The sequence below is a fragment of the Camelus dromedarius genome, chromosome 5 (genome assembly GCF_036321535.1).
Source record: "Camelus dromedarius isolate mCamDro1 chromosome 5, mCamDro1.pat, whole genome shotgun sequence".
NCBI lineage: Eukaryota > Metazoa > Chordata > Mammalia > Artiodactyla > Camelidae > Camelus > Camelus dromedarius.
This window is the reverse complement of record NC_087440.1, coordinates 29,924,409-29,944,159: the sequence shown is the minus strand read 5'-3', so window position 1 is coordinate 29,944,159 and position 19,751 is coordinate 29,924,409. Positions and strand designations below refer to the sequence as shown.

Sequence of the window (19,751 nt, the reverse complement as noted above, 5' to 3'; positions counted from 1 at the left end):
GACGACTGTCGCTATGTTATGTCGTGCTTTGGAAAATCACGCATGGAAATAATGCAATGGCACTCCGGACGGAATAAATGTCTTCACCCTTTGAGCACGATGATTCCCAGGGCCCCTATTTAGCATTAGGAAGCCTGCGCTTGCGACTGTGGGGTAGATGGACGAGGGCCTCAGGAAGAGGTTCTGTCTCGGCATTGCGACCCCAAAACACCTCCAGGTATCGTTCTTTCTGTGTGAAATGCCCTAGTGAGAAGTGCACTAGTTTTCTCCGCGCGAAGTTCCCAAGTGAACAAGCTATTCCTGACAAAAGATCCTATCAGAGCCGGAGAAGGGGCCCTTATCTTCAACGAAACCCTTGGCCCCACGGTAGCATCCTCGTTGTACCTGGGCTCTAAAGCTGGGAGGCAGAAAAAAAAAACCAGTAATAACCGGGCTCGTCCGGGATTTGAACCCGGGACCTCTCGCACCCAAAGCGAGAATCATACCACTAGACCAACGAGCCAGCTTTAGTAAATTTGCCTTTCTCTTTAATAATATTCATTCATTCAGTTAGTTGCATCAATATATGAGGGTCGTTTTGGATTTCTGTCCTAAGCCCAGCGGTTTTCTCCAGACACCAAGAACATCAACGTGCTGATTTGGAGGAACCTTAGCCACAGCATAGCGTTCCAGAGGTAGGAATGCTCAGTAAGGGACTCAGGCAGAGCTGCTAGTCCGCCTGTGGACCCTCGGGTCTGAGTACCTATAGGATTAGGACCAACACCGTCTCAGATAACCGGGTTAGAGGACAAGTAAGGACAAATAAGAACCATAGACTTCATCAAGAGGCAAACTTTACCCTCCCCTCACCCTCCAACCCCGGAGGTCAAATCCTAGAACCATTGCCTTAGCCTGCTCTGCTATTTCACACCCTGTAACATGCGTTTGCTGTTTCCTTTCAGCTTTATTGGATGAACTTTGTACTATAGGTATCACTTAGAAGGTGATGGATGGAATGGAAAGGGAGGACAGTGTCCTTATCCCGCAGTCCCTTCTGCTTGGCCAATGAAGCTCTTGCGCTCTAGCATGTCTGCCTTGGTCATACTGTTCACCATGCACCGAGCATATTCCTGGTTCAGGGGACAAACTCGATAATTAGCCGTTAAATGAATGGCTGAATATCCGCACCAGACTTTGCTGGGCGGGCTAAGAGAGAAAAGAAGGGGAGCTCTCCCTTCCCAACCTCCGTATGCATCGCCCCTTTCTGTTTATTCTGGACTTCAGGTTGGGCATTTAGAAGAGCCCAGAGATCGGGAGAGAAGCAATTGCTCCTCAGATTCCGAGTTGTTAGCAAAGAGTGTTAAAGCACCGAAGGAAAGTTTAGCCCTCTTCCAGCCTGTTTCTGCTCAGGAAATCTGGAGGAATCTCGGGCCCAGATTGACTGTCACCGAACCTGACTCCGAAGAAAGGTCGGGGAAAGATGGGGGGCCTGGACGCTTTTACATCTTCACTGCCTCACCCCTCTCCCCCATTCTGAGTGTTCAAGGGGTACCTCCTGGGCCTAGAAAGCCGCTTCCCTTCAAAAAAAAAAAAAAATCAACTCCAATCTCAGCCTAAGAGTACTGGAGCAGTTACTTTCATAAGAATCCAAGCCAATTGAAGACGATGACGTAATGTCATGTCTCCCATCCTTCGCTCTGATAAGGCACCCGCACCCCTACCCTACATTATTCCGGTGCTCAGCTCGCGGCCCTGATGTGGAGTTCGTGACTTGTCAGGCCTGAGGCTTGAGGAGCATGCAGTGTGGGCGCTACCGGAGCTTTTCCAATTATTTATATTCCAGTTTGGGCCTAGTCAAGAACAAGTTTTTTCCTCGTATGTAAAGAAGAGCTTCCTTCAAAACAAATCCCTTTGAATTTTTAAGTATTTATGAAATTTTCTTTAGATACCCTGTTTGACTGCAGTCTTTAATATTTAGGAATTTCAATGTTAGATTATCTCTCACAGGTGGGCTCCATAGCTCAGGGGTTAGAGCACTGGTCTTGTAAACCAGGGGTCGCGAGTTCAAATCTCGCTGGAGCCTGTGAAGAGTGTGTTCTTCACGGTGAATCATAAACAGAACAGAATTCTCTCACTTTTTGGCCGCTGACTTTTGAAGAAGGGAAGCACTATGTGATGTTTCAGGGAAAATCAGATCCTGGAGACTTGGGACGAAAGATCGTAGGGTTTGGGCCGCTATGATCCTTGGGGGGAAAAACTGCGTAGTGGAGAAAGAAACTAAATTGCTCAGATCCCTGCAAGAACACTCCTGGGGTTGACGGAGTCCACACATCCTCGTTTAAAGGAAAAGAGCAAATTAGCCTGGGCCTACTGATAGTCACGATCCCTCTATTTTGCGCACCTCCCCACTTGCGACCTGCCTGGCGGCCCAGTTTTTCCTGCGCTCCTGGAGCGAGAGCAGGTGTGCAGATTACTCTGGGGGTAGCCTATTCCAGAAACTCCGCAAATAGATGCGCACCAATTCGGGTGGTTTCCGCTCGGTTTCTATCATCTTCCTCAGACTCAGACCTCGTGTTCTTTTGCCCCGAACTGCCCCCCCCCCCCCCCCCCCCCAGGATTTGGTTTATCATAGATACAACTCTGGGGACTTCTTGACCTCCAGCTTGAGCTCGAAGTTCAAGTGTAAAGAAGCCGGGCCTGCCTCCCTCTCTAGCTATTACTACATGCTAAAAAGGTGAGGCTATCCGCACCCTTCGATAGCTCAGCTGGTAGAGCGGGGAACTGCAGAGGTAATTTGCTGCTGGTTCGATCCCAGTTCGAAGTAGGTGTTTGAATTTTCTTGCTTTGTTTTTGCTGCAGCCACTTATTCAATTTTCGCAAGGTTCTATCCTCCTAAACCAACAACTGTGAAACATTTACTTTAGTTCTATTTTCAGGCAACAAGAGAACGGCTTTTTGCCCACCATGAAACAATTTTACGTGATCTCTTTGTGAGCATGCAGTATACGTGATCCGATTCACTGAGGAGATACGAATCAAGGGTTCCCCTGTTAGATTTGAATGTTGTCTTCTAATCTTTAAAACCAGCTAGCTTTGACAATATTGGGTAACATCTCTCAACCCCACCCCATCCCTACACTTTTTCCTTACTGTGAATAATTTATACTAGGCAATTCAAAGTTGAAAGAGAAACACTGTAGAAATATCAGCTCTTCAAAAGGATGTAAACAAGCAATATAGAGAATAACAAAGCAAAAGGCAGAATATGCTTATGACAATGTTCTTTCAAGAATAAGAAAGAAATGCTAATTAAAACAAGGGACTATTTTTTTCACCAACAAAGTAGAAAGTGTAGATTGATATTTGGTTCTGAACAGGATACAGCGACAAGGACTTTCTTGTAGAATGTCACTACTTTCTGGAGAACAGTTAGGCATTAAAATCAGGAAACTTAAAAAAAACATTGTTTATGATCAAGTATTCTTTTCCTACTTCTAGAAATTTATCATTCATTTTCAGAAAAAAGGAAATATGACAAAATATGTTTATCTGCGGGTAAATTGTGTTCTTTATACTTTAATATATTTTTTCAAAATATGCCACATATATTACATTTTTTAAAAAACAGTGTTTGTTTAAACCTTACAAAATAAAGTTTACAAATACCTGTGCCACTATGGGAGACATTTTGGTAGTTTCTTACAAAACTAAATATATTCTTATCATACAATCCAGAAATCACATTTCTAGGTACTTATTCAAATGAGCTGAAAACTTATGTTCACACAAAAACCTGCACATGAATGTTTATAGCAGCTTTATGTATGTATAATTGCCAAAGCTTGGAAGCAGTAAAGATGTCCTGCAACAGGTAAATAGATACATAAACTGCAGTACATCCATACAATGGAATGTTATTCAGCACAAAGAAGAAATGAGATATCAAGCCATGAAATGATATGGAGGAACTTTAAATAAGTATTACTAAGTGAAAGAAGCCAATCTGAAAAGTCTACATGTATGATTCTGAATATATGATATTCTGGAAAAGATCAGTGATGTCCAGAGTTTAGAGGGGAAACAGGGGTGTGTTGGTGAGGCATTGAGGATTTTTAGGGTAGTGAAACTATTCTTTATGATACTTTAATGGTGGATATATATCATGGTGCATTCATCAAAGCCCATAGACTGCACAACCCCAAGAGTAAACTCTAATGTAAACTATGGACTTTAGAGGGTTTTTCCCCCTTACAAGATGCTGGGAACAAAGCAAGCCTGATCTCTCAATTTTTGAGAAAAATACGGTCTTTTTGCGAAAATCTTAGGGGGCTGAGGTTTTTTTGGTGAGAGGTGGATGGAAAAGAAAGGAACAGATCTGAAGGAGTCATCGAAGTGAATTGGGAGGGGGCCTGAGAGGACACAGAAGAGGGTTTTGAATGAGAAGGGGGAAAGACATAAAAAAGAAGGCAGAATCAAAAACTGTCATAAAACCCCCAAAACTTTGATTCCTGTTAGAGTCCTACCTAGTTCCCTGCTCTGTTTCTTTCATTCATTCTTCAAGGCACTGCAAGGAAATTCTGTACCTTCTTGAGAGAGCTGTACAGTGAAATTCAAGAGTATAACTGTGGGTCACAGGGGCTGAAATGGCTGAGAAGTGCAGTGGGACAACCATTCTGATAGGGCACCAGTAAACAGACCCTGAGTGTACCCTCTCCTCTTCCGCGCACTGAGTTACATTCTGCAAATGTATTGCAGTCGGGTCATTCAGAGACCTGGACAGTTTCCAGGATAAGTGAATTCACTTGTAAAAGGCAGAGCAGTGGCTAAGTCAACATTCACAGCACACCCCACTAGGCCTGACGCACAGAGTCAGCCAAGAATTAGCTTTGAAGTGTTTTGGAATCACAAACCCACCTGCAAAGTCAAATTCAAACTAACGGTTTACCCTCCCTACCCCACCCAGTGGGAGCTTGAAGCTTGGCAAGTAGTGGCTTTCTGCATTCATTCATCATATTCAATTACAAAAGTAATGTGATTAAAACCCAAATCAGGTCTGCTCCGGTTGTTTCGCGATTACAGAGCTGCAGCTCCTAAACCAGTGTTGATGGCGGGCTGATGGGGGCTGCGGGGCAGTGACTGGATGGTGCCAAAGCTACGTCATGAGAATGATTCAGTGTGAACATGGATTTTACAAGAGGAGGGAGGACTGAATTTCCCACTGCAGGAACACAAAAGCGGTGCAAAAGTTTGTACATATGCGTGCAAACAGCAAGTTTGGGTACGGGATGTCAGAAGACAAGGAGAATTTTTATGAAATTGAAGTAGGAAACCAAAGCAGTTTCCTTTGCAAGTAGATTAACTCGGGAAGGGAATCAGCGAAATTTGGTGGCCTGGAGGAGACTTCGATGGAGAAAGAGGAGAGGATCTCAAAGATTGTTGCCCGTAAGTGAGGGAAGAGGATCTCACGATTGAGGATAGACTAAAACACTCTGTTGGTAGCGGTGGGATTTGAACCCACGCCCCCGAAGAGACTGGAGCCTAAATCCAGCGCCTTAGACCGCTCGGCCACACTACCCTCCAAAAACATACTTCCTCTCTGCGCTATTTATCTTCACACATAGGCCCCAAACTGAATTTTCTTCGCCATTAGTGGGGTTCCCCTCGGTGCTTTCATTCATCCCTAGGAGTCTGAGAAAACTGGGAGAGAGGAGGAAACATTGCATTCTCACAGGCCTGGGAAATGAGCTAGAAGGTGGTCAATGATTATTAACATGAATGTCCTTGGAAGACTTCTACTTTTTCTTTAACCTGTGCAGTTCGACGCAGAAAGAAAAAAGACCAGCTTACTGGAGACTCACTGCAAGTGATTAGAGAAGAATGATTAAGGTGCTCCTCACTGTTGGGTCGTTGGTCTGAGGCTGTGAATCTCAGAGTGCGAATGGGGCCGGAATTCAGATGCAGTAGAAGGCGCCCTTCGGTTTACAGATCTGGCAAGCCTGTCACTGGACTGAAAGAAAACTCCTTGGTCGCGTTCCTTGCAGGTTCAGTCAGAATGGAGACTCTGGGTCTAATTGATCGCCTTCTTGAAAGAAGCATTCTGGGGTAGGCAGACAAACACGCGCACTGTTGTAGCCCCTGAACCATTTCCTTTATATGGGAATCAACATGATTCCCAGAGGGAGGTTACATCCAAGAGCATTCCCCAACCAGAAAGGGGTGGGTCTAGGGCTTCCCCTGGGTCCCGGATCCACTAGGCTCCACACAGTTTCTTTCGAATGGAGTAGAGGGAAAGCTAGGGGAAAGTTTCAGAGGTGATCTGCGGGTCTTCAGTACCCAAAGTGGAATCTCGTACCTGTCAATGACCTCCACTCGGCTCAGAGCAGTGGGGTATATGTTATCTATGTTCTTCTATCCAAGAAGGAAATTTACTTTAAGGTCTACATATTCAAAGTGTGGACTAGGGACAAGGAGCATCAGCAACTCCTGGTAACTTAGCAGAAATGCAGAATCTCAGGCCTATCGAACTTGAATCTTAACAAGCTCCCCAGAGGTTAGAGAATCTTGAGAAGTATTCTGTGTTCTAATTTATGTTTCAATTGCTCTATGCTCAGTTTAGGGCAGACTTACACTACACTGCAATATAAACCTCTGTCCCTGGCTCCAGTAGAAAGCCATTCCGGTATTGGCCTGGCTCCTTTCTGCATGTGCTATAAAAATCTTGCTAAATTAAATACTAGTAAATAATATGTTCCTTTTGATGGATGTATCAGATAGCCTTTTTAGCATTTATTGAGCCCCTTCTTAAATATTTAGATTTTTTATGGTCTCTCATATGCTTATCACGTTGACCATCAGAATAATGCAAAGTACTGTGATGTATTTATACTTATAAATTTTCTAAAGCAACTATTCAAAGAGAAGGAGAGAAGGGAAAGGAATTTCTTCCCTTATTTTCAACAAGGAGAAGTAAACCTCTTATTTCAAATTTGTATTTTTCCTTACAATGGTCACTGGAGTTTATGAAAGAGTTGGGACAAAAGGGACTTCATGGAGCAATCTCACCAGATTGATTGACTCTGTGAGCCTCAGATGAAAAGAAATGCAACCCTGAATTAGGGCATGGCTAATAAAATGGAAAGAGGAAGGTCTTTGTTTCTGTTCATCCTACTGGTAGTGAAATCCTTCTTCCCTCTCCTCAACTCAGTCTCTACAAAATATTGTAATAGTATGGCTGCTTTGAGTTTAAGAAGAGCACATCTGACTTAAAATTGATTCTCTTCTTTGATTTTTCTACTACCTTTCCCAGCTTCTGACTCCAATTCCACAAAGTACCAAGTGCTCAAATCCTGGGCAGCTTCTCAATGAACACACAAGCGTGTTTATAACAGATTTAGGCACGTAGGATTAGGTTAATGGGGAGTATCTACCAAGAGACCTTTGGGGACTGAGAAACAGGATCTTCTTTCCGTCCTTCAAGGTAGAATACAATCCATTTCACATCCATCATATAAATCTGAGCTCACTATCTGATCAGGTTTGGGAGGTGCAGGAAACAGACAAGCTTATTATCGTTGCTTTTTGGGCACTTGCAGCTGAATAAAAGAAAATATCTTCTTTTTTGTATAATACTATATAAACCTAGAAGAATGACTGTGCACACACACTATGGCAATACAAGTAGTAAATGTGGCAAATGTTAATAATTAGTGATTCTAAACAAGGGTAAATAAAGATATTATTGTAGTGTTTTTTCCAACTTTAGCTTTTTAGTTTTCTAGTGGCAGACTGAATATACAGATGGATAATGGCCAGGCCATATTTAACAATGGAACTCTGACCACAACCTGCAGCATTCAGCTGCTTTATCTACCAGCTCAGGATACCAGCCTACTGTCTTTAAGTCAGACTTGTAGGAACTCAGACCACTGTCTCCAATAACAACCCGAAGCCAAACAATAACCCCTGTAACAAGCAGCTCCAATGGCCAGGACTTGATTAGTAACTGACACCTTTCCTAACATTTGTCCCTGCTTCCAATTTAGGACCAACCAAAGAAAGTCAAATACGCATCCCTAACTAATCACATAGGATTCCTGGCTTCTAGTTAGCCCGCCTCCAGCTCCCCCAGGCCAACAGCCTCTAATTAGGGCTCAGCTGAAGCCTTCCCCTTTTCTCACTATAAAAATTTTCCATGCCTCTGTCTGCCTTTGAGTCTCCGCCAAAACTCAAGTGATGATCGCTGACTCCCTTGCTACAACAAGCTCTGAATAAATAGCCTTTGCTTGTTCTCATTTAGTTGGTCTTCATTTATCTCCACTCTAGGCTTAAAAGTTTGCAAAATAAAGTTGAGGGGAAGTGGAAGAAATACAGACAAACAAAAAAAGTAATGAAAAATATTTCTAAGATGTCTACTAGAGTCAAGCTGTTTCACAGATGAGCTTCCAAGGTCCAGAGCACACTGGAACAGGCACATATTTGCTGTTGCCCTCTGGGTCTAATAAACTAGTGGGAAGGGCTCTGGGAACCTGCTGGAGTCAGACAGGACAATCAAAGTGAGCCATGGCAGTGAGTGGCTGGGAGAATGAGAGAAATTGACCTAAAGTCCTGAAAAACCTTCAGCAGTAGGAGATAGGCTGAATGTAGACAGGATCTATTGGTCAAAGGTTTATTTGTTCTGATACAGGAGTGAGGACCTTGCCTCTGAAACGAAGCTCTGTCTAGTACTGACAAAAAACATCAGGCCCTTGGTTGTTGCTCCGACTTCTTGGAATTCTCCTTTGAGCATCTTCAACTCCTCTTAGATGCATAACAAGCAGCCTGTGGTTAAAAGGGAAATCAGTCTATATAGGGACTAGAAGTGAGCTTGCTGAATTGTGACAGGGTGAGGATGAGGAAACATTATATGAAAAGGTAAGAGGATCCAAGACTACATACAACCAGAGAATAATAAGCAAAGAGAGGAGGAGAAACAACAAAGCAGAAGGGAAGAGAAAGCTGTTGAGGGGACAATTTTGACTGTTTAACAATTTTACCTATGGCCTGTGACTTTGAAAATAATAACAATCAAAAAGATAGTTGATAATAATGAACCCTCATTTCCAAAACGAGGACACTGTGACTCTACAAGGCTAAACAGTGGACCCAGGCATTTTCTAACCACTACACTGCAGTGTCTACACTCACCAACATAACACGTCTCCTTTGATTCAAAGATTGTTTTGGTTTGATTTTTCTGCCATTTCCTCAAGAATCATGATACCTAGCTTTAGGTTCAAAGAGATTATCATGCTGATCACCTTGGAGGTTTCCTTCAGTAAAATGCCTTGTGTTGCCAGATGGGATACAGCGACCTGATGATTCTGGATCCTCACAGGCAGAGCAGTCAGTTAAAACAGTCTTGTAGTTCTCTTGGGGGCGTGGAGGATACTGCCTGGTGTAGAAAGACTGAGGGTTCACCTCCAAGGGAGTGTTGGGAAAAGCAGCTCTTGTCAAGCCCCAGAAGATCCCATCACCTTCATTACTGCGGGCGGCCGTGCACGTTCATCTCACCGGGGGACAGCATCGCCTGGCCTCTCCATGAATCATCCCTGAACAACCTAGAATATCGACCATAAATATCAGATTTCTTAGAGAGGTCATTGTCTTGGGCAAACAACAACAATAAAAAACAGTGGGTACAAGAGCAGGCTTGTGGTCAGAGAGTTATTACATCTTATGAAACAATTGGTTCGCTTCCTGGGATTGCATGAATCAGTGCTTTTCTCCAAATGCGCTAGCCTATGGCTATGTTCGCAGTAAAAATCGGTACGAGATTTTTCATAGTTAAATAAAATTAGTTCCTATTTATTAGCTTACATAAACAAGATTTCTAAAAAGTGAAAACACAACTCTTTAAAAAATTGTATTGTTTTCATACCAAAGATATATGCAAATATAAATGGCTTTAAGAAAGGGTTGAAGTCTTCCTCCCCGACACCTCTTTTCCCTGCTCGCTTCTACCCCTGGACTTTTGAGAGAGAGGCGTTAATTCCAAAATACAAACTTAAGGGTTTGGGACTCTGGATTCAGAAAGGACAAAACCATGGTAAACTTCTCACCTTCTCCGCGTATTTTACCACCATACTAAGTGCAGGGAGTGCATCTTACCCGTCCTGTTCATCAGATGCCCTCTATATACGCCTCTTAAATCTCAGGTGAGTCTCTCGTGTGCCCAAATATCTGGAAATCTTACAGCTGCATCCTTTCTGGGCACCAAAGGCACAGAAGGCAATGTCACAGCAGAGTATCAAGAGAAGGGACGAGAAGACAGTCTAGCAGTGGCTCTACTCAAAGTGGAGTCTTTTCGAGGGACTGACAGGACACAGATTCTAATTTTGTAGGAGAATATCTTAGACTTTTGCTCGAGTCAAAGGTCTATTTAACATTTTGTAATAGTAGGTTTACTAATACATCTATAAGGTAAGAGATAGAGAAAACCAACAGAAGCGAGGGCTCCATAGCTCAGGGGTTAGAGCACTGGTCTTGTAAACCAGGGGTCGCGAGTTCAAATCTCGCTGGGGCCTGTGATTTCTTTTCTTTTCCCTTCTGACGCCGAGAGGCGGCCAGGGCCGGACGAGGATGTCAACGCAGCTGTGCGCGGCAGATCTTCCTTATTCCTTGCGGCGCCTGAGAAGACGTTCAGGCAACGCAGACATACTTCCCCTACCGCTCTCCGGTCGGGAACCGCCATAGGTGATAAATGACTCGGCGGCGGGAGGCTTATGCGAGCAGGGTAAACAAACTCGCATTCTTGCCAATAGAAGGCACTCAAAGGCACGCTTCTTCTGGAAACGCCTAATGACGAGACTGAGCCTTGAGGCGAAGTTGAAACCGTTTTGCATCGTGGCTCGTTGGTCTAGGGGTATGATTCTCGCTTAGGGTGCGAGAGGTCCCGGGTTCAAATCCCGGACGAGCCCTCAGTTTTCTTGCCTCCAATACTGCATTTTATTCTCTCTGCTTTGAAAAGTAGCGGCGAAGGCCCCCCCAGGGAAGTGAAACAGCAGCGTTAAAGACAGCTCCAAATTATCTTTTGAATTTGGTCTGACGAAGTGTTTCCCTGCTCCTCCTGGCAGGCAGGCGTACGTGGCAGGTCTGAGAGCGGCTAATTCTCTCTGCCTCTCAGCGCATCTGCGGTGAAATTGTAATGGTAACCCTTTTCCTGCCTACCTCCAGGGATCCTGTTTAGTACAATAAATTAGTGTATGGGTAACTGCTTGGAAACTTCAAGCACTAATAAAGGGACTGTTTCCTTGCTCCCCTCTCCTCAAGGTTCTGGGGGCTGAAACATACTAACATGATCACCACTGTGTGTCTGATATGTTCTCCTTTAAAAGAGTTTTCATGTATTATCATATAGTCTTGTTTTTCTTTCTTTCTCCACCTCCCTCTTCGCCCCTTAAAAAAAAATATTCCTGTGAGAAACGGGACGGATTCTGTTAACTCTAGCAGAGCAACAGAGCGATGAGGGAATGCAAATCCCCGAAGGCAAATTTTAAAGGCTAAATTTAAAAAAAAAAAAAAAAAGAAAAGTTTTGTGGACTTCATCAACTTTCTTTTTTGAATGAGTAACTATTACAGAAAAGAATAACTCCTTTAGAAGTGGACTATATCCCCTTCCTGGCAGCAAAGTGGCCAATTTACCTACAGCAACAATCGTATTCTCTGTCTTGCCTCCTTGAAGGCCCACCTTTCTCTTCTCCTATTTAGGGCAACTCCTTCCGGTCCTCATCAGATGGACGCCCTTCGCTCTCCCTTACTCAAGGCCCTAATTTCTGCAGTCAACATGCCTTTCCACAGCCCCCATCACATACAGCAGCCATTTCTCCCCGTGTGCAAGATCATTCCCCTCAACAAACAAACACAGTATCTCCAGTCCTTCAAAATCATAATCGGGCCTTTGTCTCCACCACTCCTCTGAGATGGCTCTTGTCAAGGTCCCCAGTGACTGTGATGCTTCCAAATCTAAAGGTTAGTTCTCACTCGTCATCCCACTTAACTGTCCAGCGGCATAGGGATACTATACTCCTCATTTCAGGAGGCTACTTGTTAGCCTCCTTTGCTGGCTCCTGCTTTCCTGATCTCTCAATTTCTGAATGTCCTCCTTTTTGGATATGTCTACACATACTCATCCAATCATGTGCCTTTAAATACCGTTTATTTACTGATGATCCCTAAATTTATATCATAAATCTTGACCTAGCTTTTTACATATAGTCACTTGCTCGCTCCATGTGAATGAGATATAGTTACGAAATTTAGCATGTCTCAAATAGTACTCCTGGCTTTCTGTCACTTCTCTTCCAATGGCCCTTCTACCACCATCCATGTTGCAAGAAATAGATCCTTCATTCCTCCAGTTCCCTCACAGATCACATCCAATCTACCAACAAACCTGGTCAGGTCTGCATTCATCCATTTCCCAACACAACCGTTACTATTACCCTAGTTCAAACTCTCCTTCAGCTTTTGCCTGGGCTCCCACAATAGCCTTCTAGGTCATCTTCCTACTTTTTCTCTACTCTCTACTCTAGGGAGCAGCCAGAGATATCTTACTAAAATATAAGTAAAAGAATGTTCTCCTCAGTTCAAAACATCCAATAACTTCTCACACTTAGAATAAAATCCACAGTCTTGCCCTTACCTGTTTTGGCTGTGACTATCTCTCTCTGATGTCAGCTCCTACCCGCTCCTCAACTTTCTCACCCATTCTCTCTGGCTACACTGGCTTTCTTACTATACTTCAGGTACATGGACCTTGTTCCCTGCTATGAACCTTTCACTTGCTTTTTAATATTTTTGAATATTATTTCCTTAAACATTTGTATAACTTCCTCTTTCAGTCCTTCTGTGCTCAGACGTCACCTCTTTAGAAACATCTTCCTTGATCACTCTTTCCAAAATAGCCCCCAATTGCCACTATTTGTTATACAACTTTATTTTTCTTTACGACATTTATCACTACTTGACACTATTATATACATTTGTTTCTTTTCTTCTTCTCTCCTCACCCCCCTTAATTATGATGTAAGCTCCAGAAGGCCAAAAATTTTGCCCTGCTCTCTGCTGTACCCTTAGCACTTGGCACTATGTGCAGTACATAGTATGTGATTAAGAATGAATGAGTCACACCCGCTGGCCTCCAGAAGCCACAATTCAACAGCATTTATTTCTGGCTTTTTGGAGACTCAGACTGGCATCCCCTCAAAGTATAGGAGCCATGGCTGCGGGCTCACACTACAAATAGAAAGCCTGAATCATTTTTCATGTCTCCACTTTGGCCCAAGTACCCAGTTCAGGTTTCTGCTCAAAAAGAAACTACTAAATTGCTTATCTGTGGACCAGCAGAGTGATAAATATCTGTATTGATAATAACAGGAATTTCATACTTTTTTTTTTTTTTTTTTTTACTGTAACTTTCTACAGAAAATTTGGTCTTGTATTATCTCATCTCTAGTGGAATTTCATCCCAGTTGGGAGAAAAGAAAGACACCCCTGTGGTCTGAAATGTGGCAAAATATGTGTTTAAGTAACAAAAACACAACATTTTTGATTGCCAAATTCTGTTCTAAGCACCTTAAGTGTATGAGCTAAGTTTTATAATATTTCTATGAGGTATATACGATTATTTTGTCATTTTAGACAAGAGGAAATTGAGGCATATAGAAGATAAGTAATTTGCCTAAAGCCACACGGCTTGTAATGTGAGAACGAGACTGTTATTCTAACACCAGCGGCAGAGCCCACCATGTCCTCGCCATCCGCCCCACATCACTGCACTGCCTTTCTTTATACTGTATTGGTTTTCTGCTTGACGATGCTTTACGATGTTTTAAGACTGTTCTGTAACAGTACGGCTTACTTTTCCAGTTTGGTCTGTGAACCTCCCTTGTTGGCAGGAATTGGTTTTTATTCATGTTTTTCTGTAGTTTTCAACAGTAGAACAGTTCCAAAACAATACAGATGCTCAAAATATGCTCTTTGGCTAAGTGAAGAAAGGCAAGGCAAAGCTTTTATATTAAAGTCCTAGCGCTTTGCCTTTGGGAAACCATGGATTAAAAGGCATTATTATTATTATCTTGCGAAAGTGTTATTGCTTATTGTTAAGATAAACTTTGAATTATGACAAACTCAGAAACAAGAAAAGTCGCAAGGCAGCGCAAACCTAGATCCTCTGTCACTTACAGACAACCGGTAGGTCGCGAGACAAAGATAAATAAACTATCTTAAAGTGGCGGAACCGGTGCAGTCATGACTGGCTGATTCGAGTAGTTTCAAAAACAGCTGGCAGCGGTGGGATTCGAACCCACGCCCCCGAAGAGACTGGAGCCTTAATCCAGCGCCTTAGACCGCTCGGCCACGCTACCCATGATAACCACCTTTTAGGCAAATTCTATACAATATTCTCTCTCTTCCCCTTCCCGCCACGCCCCATATATTTATCGTTTTGAGGAGTTCTTCATATCTGTTTCCCCCTTTTTCTTCCTGATTTTGCTTTCTTTCTTCTTTGAAACCACAGTACTTGAGATTGGTGGAAAGAGCCGTATTATACAAGAGCAGGGCATCACTAGAGACAGTACAATCTTTGTTAGCTCGAACGTGTACGGAGCGCCCGCCTGGGCCCGGCACAGGCTGGTCACCAGGGAGAGCGAGGTCCTCTCGGGCCTCGAGGGGATCTCCACGGAGGGCGCCACATGGCGAGAGCTTTCGCTACGTGAAGGATGCTGAGGCTGGGGTCGTGTGGCGAGAAGGCGCCTGGATCTTCTGGGAGGAGACGCGGAAGCTCTCCCGGAGGTGAGTTCCAGAGCACGCCATGGACGTCCCAGCCTGGCCGAGCCCAGGAGCCGGTCGGTTGTGTGCCAGGACCAGAAGAAACCTCCCGACCTGGGCTGAGCTCTCCGGCCGGCAGAGGGCACAGCGGCGGGTACCGCCACGGAGAAGCCCTGCGGGCAAAGTGTGTCCTCTCCCCTCCCCACTGCCAAGGGATCACCTCTCAGCCTGTGACCGTCCCTCGTGCGATTGCCTGCCACCACTCCTGCAGCACCTGTGGCTCACTCGGAAGCGAAAACATGGTGCACAATTATTTTCGTTGATCCTGAATTTTCTTTTTCTAAAAAAGATCTGTAGTCTAGGGACACAGCATTTCGGAATTTGGACGAGAGGGTGCAGTGATCTGTTCCTCCACTGGGTGTCACCCGTGCCCAAAGATGTTTTTAAAAAAAGATTTTACAATGGTGGACGTGGCTAGAAGTTTCTTTACTACAATTTAGAGACTGATGCCTTTCATACATGTGGCTCGTTGGTCTAGGGGTATGATTCTCGCTTAGGGTGCGAGAGGTCCCGGGTTCAAATCCCGGACGAGCCCTGTTTTTCTTCCCTCTTTAGCTGCTTTCTCCTGCCTCCCGTAAAGCCTTTGACTGAGTGATATTAAAATACCAACCACGTTAAGCAAATACCTTCTGTAACTAATAATACTGTATGAACGCCATTTTATACTCCAGTATTGTAGATCTATACCTTCATCTTTAGACAAAAGCTCCTTATCATGTCATTAAATTAGGAGGATAAATACCAGTCAATAGACATTATTACGTATATTTTACATAGTATTTCTTCTACAAAGTTATTATTTCTAAAACCAACCATCATTTCTCTTTTGTAGTTTTTTAAAGTTATTCACGAATTGTTGGTTCAGGACTTAGGAAGGCGTATTTTACATTAACCGTTTCACGTAACCCTCAATATTCCGCCACTGTAAGCATGAGGGCCCTCTGGGTGCTGGGGCTTCTGCAGGCCAGCCTGGTCACAGAAAGTCTAGACTCTCTTCCTCATTCAAGCCTAACATTCCAGGGCCCTTGTGTGTGTGCCTCGGGGTGCGGGAGTTGCCAGTGATGTAGCATCTGGGAAGGAACTTCTCACCAGTGAGGCTCAAGCCTGTCTGCGTATTAGACTCATGTAAAACTGTTTAATTGGTCACCTCGGGATCCAACGCCAAACCAATTAAATTCGAGTCTTTGAGGATGCGGTCCAGCATGGTTATTTTTAAAAAGATCCCCAAGCTTCATTACGGTTGGCTTGGGAGATACAGATGCTACCCTGTTGCTCTATAGGCCACAGCTGGAGAACTTACCAGGTATCCCAGTCAATCCAGGCATCCTGGATCCCACTCCACCCTCCTCAGAATCACATTCCTCCGGCTGATACTTTGTCTTCCCTAGTTTAGTTCGAGTCCAATGAGATGCCAGACTGTTTCTTTCTGTGATCCTCCTTACTTACCCAAGCCACAGAAAGACTGTGCTAAGATCAGGAAACTCCAAGAGAAAAGAGGCAGCCCAGTGGTTCAGCCTGCTTTATTTGAGATGGATATGCGTGTGCGTGGAGGGGGTGGCTTTCATTCCTTATATGAGGGGTAGACTCTAGGTTCAAGCCCTTCACCCTTATCTCCCTCCCTACAAGCTGGGTATTCAGGGCTCACATCCTCTTATTTCAGTCAGGTGCCCTGACTCACCTGATGGACAAGATCTAGATACCGCAGGTATTTTCCTTTCACCCTTAGTTATGCTGCCGAGTATTTAAGTTCTAGTACTGCAGTTCTAGTACTTTTCGGAAGAACTGTATAACAAACCAACTTGGAACCATCCTTTAGGGCTCTCTCTTATAATCTACATTCAATCCTTTAACAAATGATGTTGGCTGTTCCTTTAGAACATTTCCAAACACTTCTCACCACCACCTCCTCCACCACCATCACTGTATTCCAAGGCACCACAACCTCTCCCCTGCACGATGGCAGTAGCCCCTTAGTAGGGTTCCCTGATTGGCTCTTGTGCCTATTCTCAACAGACCATGCAGAATGAGCTTATTAAAACCTAGGTCAGAGCTCATCATTGCTCTTCCTAAAACCCTCTGGTTCATGTCTATTTCATTTTGCACAAAATCAAAGCTCCTTGCCATGGCTTTAAATATCTCGGCTTGATGTTGTCATTTCTTGGACTCCCCTCACTTCTTCGACCTCACCTCCTACCACTCTCCCCCTTTACTGGCTGCAATCCAACTGTATTAGCCTCCAGCTCTCCTCAGACATCCCACCTCAGTGCCTTTGCATGCGCTCTACTTTCTGCTTTGAATCGTATCTCCCTCAGACTTGCATGGCTCAATCTCTCACTGCTTTTAAGACCTCTGCTCAGACGTTATCAGAGAGGACTTCTCTGTCTACTCTGTATGAAGTAGCAACCCCTTTGCTTTCTATTCCCCTTTCTATAATTTTCTTCTTTGCACACACCAGCCCCTGACTTTTGCTGCTGCTGCTGCTACTGTTATTTTTATTAATTCTCCCTCCTCAGCCCCTAGAATGGAAACTCCATGAGAACACGGTGATTTTTTGTTTTTCTTTTACTACCAAAATCTCAGAGGCTGGAACAGTTCCTAGCACCTAAGAGATCCTCAATAAATATTTGTTTAATGATTGATGTGAAATGTTTTAAATCAGAAAGTTATATGAACTTTGAAGGAATACCTGCTCCTGTGATACTGGGGAAGATGAGGAGCTTGGAGATATCGGGGGCTTTGAATAGAGGGCTTCTGTGCAGTGGGGGGAATCCTCTGTGTGTGCCACCCTCTGGGAAAGGCTGAGAGGAGCCATGCCTGAAATATATTCCGTGGCAGCTCTCCTTTGGGGCCACAGTATGGACCTACTCATGCTTTACAGAAGCTTTGCAAAGTTCTTCCAACTGGACAGAAAGAAAGGCACAGCATAGGCTCTCGGCACCTGTAAATCGTGCATCAGTGCCATTGACTCCTGTTGCAAACTTGCTAAGAGCAGAGCTGCTGAGTACAGGGCTGCTCCAGGCTTTTCTGGCTTTGGGCAACTTCTGAACCAGATGGTGTTCTGGGGTCACACTGTAAGGCTGCATTGAGCAGCACCATTCTGTAAGTCTGTAAAATAATTGATTTAAGAAAATGAGGAACAAAAGTCCACAACAGGGGGACTGCAGGGGAAGAGGAAAACTAAGGTTAGGAAAGGAGCTGTATAGCCCCACAGGACTTCATCGACTTCACTTGACCAGGCTTTGTGATGAGGAATCACGGTGACTGTCGGTCCTAAGCAAACGTTGCTCGCATGTGGGGAGGATGCCGGGAGGAGTATATGAATACAGGTGATGAGAACATGTTGATGGTCGCACAATATGTATGGGGACGGGTGTGAATTAGCTCAGTGGTAGAGTGCGTGCTTAGCAGGCACGAGGTCCTGGGCTCAATCCTCAGTATCACCATTAAAATTTTATTAAAAATAAAAATTAAAGTTAAAAAAAAAAACAACAGTATATATGAACAGGCAACGTGTCTCTGCTCCCAGGAGCTCTGAGGGCAAGGCAGATCCTGCCCCCTTGTGGACAAACCGAATACTACCACGGGTCTCCCCTTTAGGGTCTTTAAGGAGAGATTGCAGATTAAAAATCAATTTCTGGGGACCTCATTACTTTTTGCTGATCCTTCTGCGTACATTATTCGGAGGCGAGAGCTGTGTTATTGTCCAGGGAGATGGTGTTCATGGGATTAAGCTGAACTACTTATTAAAGTAGATGGCATCCCATGGATGTAGAGGGAAAGCAGAAAACAGAGCTAGCATCCACTAGTAAAATGCTTGAATTGGTCTTTAACAGCTAAAGATGAGGGTTCAGAGGGACAATCATAGATTTAAGGCCTTGAGTAGTAAGTAGAAGTGAATCAACATTTTCCTTTCCTTTCACTGGTCTTCCCGATCTCATGCCCATATGGTGCCACAGGGTCCCACCAAAATGATCAAAACAGATTATTGAGCTTTGCAAAGAATAGCATGTTCTTGGACACTATCACTAAAGAGTAAAATATAATTCTTTTAGGTCATTCACTCATGCGTCCTTCCATGCAATCAGTATTTACTGAACATTTATCGGGCAAACATTTGTTGAACATCTGCAGTATTCCAGGCACGGTGCTTAGAACAGAGATTACTGCAGGGAACCAGACAGATGTGGTTTCTGTCCTCATGAAACAATCAGGTAATTTTTTTGTTTATCAAGCCATTTTTTTTAGTTTATTATTATTTTGTTGTGATAGGTAAATTTTTTTAATCCAAGATATAGTTTAATTTATTATGCCAGTGATAAGGGCCCCTGAAGTAAAGTACAACGTGTGATGAAAGCAAAACAGAGGCTGTTCACTTACCCTGGAGCTTCTGGGAAGGCTGTCTAAGGAAAGGAGGAACACGTAAGATTTAACCAGGCAGAATGGGGAGAGGTGAGTGGAGTAAGGTGAGTAGAGAGAATTAGATGTCAAAAACCTTTGATACAGGAAAAGGTATGGGGCATGAGAAGATGGCCATGACCAGGTCCCAGACGAGTCCCTGGGATGCACCCCATCAAGTGAGGGTCCTTGGCTTCGCACAAGGAAGAGTTCAACAATGAGCCATAGTTGAATAAACGTAGATTCATTCAGAGAGGCATCCACCCCATTGACAGAGTGCAGGCCATCTCAGAAGGCAAGAGAAAGGCCATGAGGTATGGATTGGGTGGGGGGTTAAAGTAAAAGTAGACACACATTCCACAGGCAGTGCAGACGGCTTAGAAGGCAAGAGAGAGCAGCCACGAGGTGCAGTGTTGCTTGTTTTTATACACTAACAAGTGAGAAGATTATTCCAACTACTTTGAGGAAGGGACAGAGAATTCCCAGGGACTGGGCCACCACCCTCTTTTTGA

At 44.0% G+C, this 19,751-nt stretch overlaps 7 non-coding genes across 7 annotated transcripts; 4 read left to right on the top strand and 3 right to left on the bottom strand.

Moving 5' to 3' along the window:
• Positions 1 to 430: 430 nt before the first annotated feature.
• TRNAP-UGG (transfer RNA proline (anticodon UGG)) lies at positions 431 to 502 on the bottom strand. Its single transcript has one exon. It is a non-coding gene; the product is annotated as a tRNA-Pro (tRNA).
• Positions 503 to 1,989: 1,487 nt separating this feature from the next.
• TRNAT-UGU (transfer RNA threonine (anticodon UGU)) lies at positions 1,990 to 2,062 on the top strand. The gene has a single exon. It is a non-coding gene; the product is annotated as a tRNA-Thr (tRNA).
• Positions 2,063 to 5,472: 3,410 nt separating this feature from the next.
• On the bottom strand, positions 5,473 to 5,554 carry TRNAL-UAG (transfer RNA leucine (anticodon UAG)). Its single transcript has one exon. It is a non-coding gene; the product is annotated as a tRNA-Leu (tRNA).
• A 4,914-nt stretch (positions 5,555 to 10,468) lies between these two features.
• TRNAT-UGU (transfer RNA threonine (anticodon UGU)) lies at positions 10,469 to 10,541 on the top strand. Its single transcript has one exon. It is a non-coding gene; the product is annotated as a tRNA-Thr (tRNA).
• Positions 10,542 to 10,862: 321 nt separating this feature from the next.
• TRNAP-AGG (transfer RNA proline (anticodon AGG)) lies at positions 10,863 to 10,934 on the top strand. Its single transcript has one exon. It is a non-coding gene; the product is annotated as a tRNA-Pro (tRNA).
• A 3,365-nt stretch (positions 10,935 to 14,299) lies between these two features.
• On the bottom strand, positions 14,300 to 14,381 carry TRNAL-AAG (transfer RNA leucine (anticodon AAG)). Its single transcript has one exon. It is a non-coding gene; the product is annotated as a tRNA-Leu (tRNA).
• A 926-nt stretch (positions 14,382 to 15,307) lies between these two features.
• TRNAP-AGG (transfer RNA proline (anticodon AGG)) lies at positions 15,308 to 15,379 on the top strand. The gene has a single exon. It is a non-coding gene; the product is annotated as a tRNA-Pro (tRNA).
• Positions 15,380 to 19,751: the final 4,372 nt, after the last annotated feature.